Here is a 1833-nt window from a genome sequence, read left to right on the forward strand (position 1 = left end):
GTGTTCTCTTTCAAAAAGTACTATTAATGTTTAACTTGTAACATTATTATGTATAAATTGTCGTGATTTACGCTTGTTGCAACCTTTTTTCTATATTTAGAAACATGTCATGTCAAACACGAGGAATTACACACAAATAAGTTACGAGTAAAATATAATTTTTTCGGTAGTCTCCATACAAAAATGCCTTATATTCTAGAAACTATAGAAAAATTGGTCGAATACGCTACAGTACATATAAATTGCTTTCTTGACATTAAACAAAATTAGGATTAGTTGTAATTTTGACGTAGGACTACGTCTTTCATTTGTACACTGGGCTTTAAGTTCAAAGTTTCGAAAATGAAAGCGTTACGCCGGAGAACGAGATTTTGAGCGTTAATAGCTCCTAAACAACTGAACGAAATGGTATGATAAACATTTCATTCGAAAGATAGAATGTCTACGCGTTATATACTTGTTACTTTTTGATCCAAAAACTTGTTTCAATAGCCTTAAAATTGCTTTCAAAACAGGCTATTGAAATCACACTAATCGGTATAAAAGCGAGTGTCGCTCGGAAATCCACTCAGTTATGATTGCGAAACGATTGAGGTACCATCGCTGGAATGAATGGATGGTTCCCTAACACAGACTTCATTACCATGGAGCCAGGGGAAATGGGCATTGCAAAATTGATACAAGCAGCGGTTACTTTTGTACTCGTTTGCGCTTTTGCAAATCGGAATGTTTTCCTAATACAGACTTCAAAACCATGGAGCCTGGGGAAATCGGCATTGCAAAATAGATGCTAGTTTTGGGTACTTTTGTACTCGTTTGCATTTTTGCAATCCGGAATGTGTTTTCCCAACACAGATTCCGAAACCAATAAGTTGGGAAAATCGGCATTGCAGATCTCGGCAGTACTTTTATACCCCCATGCATTTTTACCCTCCGCAATTCGTTTTGATAAACACGGTCTACGAAAGCAGGTACAAATGCAACGCTTTGGCTCGATTATTCAAGGCTGCATTGAAAGATATCTCTTCATGTCGCCAGCTCACTGAACTTCTACGCATACCGTTTGATGATTAGGCAAAAAGTTGATAACTATTTGCTGCGATAATCACTACCATTATGCATGAATTGACCTAAATTGGGATTTGTTTACAATTGAATTCCTAAATTGTTTCATTCATTCACTAGTTTAAGCAATACATACAAAAGATAGCTCTGCGCAGCGGCGATATCGTACCCAATGAGGAACATCCGAGGCGCGATTATTGCTAATTGAAAAAACACAAATGATTACTAAGCCAACGGCAGTCCTACGTCAACCTTGCGGTTATATCATGGGTATAACCCATCGATAGTTTTTTTCAAAGAAACCCTGAAAAAGTTGTTGTTAGAAAAACTTTTCCCTGTAAATGAGCCCATCTTACGATGTATGGAGCACTTGTTGGAAATTGTAAGGGCTATTCATTATTTTTTTTTAGATTTTAATATTTTTTTTTGTCTTCGGTTTCTTTTTAATTTGTTTTTTGAAAATATAAACAATTTTTTACATTTCATCCTTTGACCATTATTCGTAGGTACCATAATTTTTGAGTTATAAATTTTTGTATAAATTAAAATAATTTTTCTTGTCTTTTTCAAAAAGTAATGGGTGTCCCAAATCAAATAAAATCACGAAAAAAGCGCTGTAGATAGTTATCCACTGGGTATTTTCTGTTGAAAATTTGGATAGAAGTAGTTTAGACTGTATTGTTCACACTGTATTTTTATCACTCTCAGATTTTCGAAAAATGAAAAAAAAGACGAGTGGGTAATGTCGGGGACATAACCGGAGTGACG

The 1833-nt window shown here is 35.1% G+C and overlaps 1 pseudogene; it reads left to right on the forward strand.

Moving 5' to 3' along the window:
* The first annotated feature begins 1208 nt into the window (after positions 1 to 1208).
* Positions 1209 to 1285, forward strand: LOC129781824 (U4 spliceosomal RNA; annotated as a pseudogene).
* The last annotated feature ends 548 nt before the right edge of the window (positions 1286 to 1833 follow it).

Source organism: Toxorhynchites rutilus, unplaced genomic scaffold, assembly GCF_029784135.1.
Source record: "Toxorhynchites rutilus septentrionalis strain SRP unplaced genomic scaffold, ASM2978413v1 HiC_scaffold_22, whole genome shotgun sequence".
NCBI classification, from domain to species: Eukaryota; Metazoa; Arthropoda; class Insecta; order Diptera; family Culicidae; genus Toxorhynchites; species Toxorhynchites rutilus.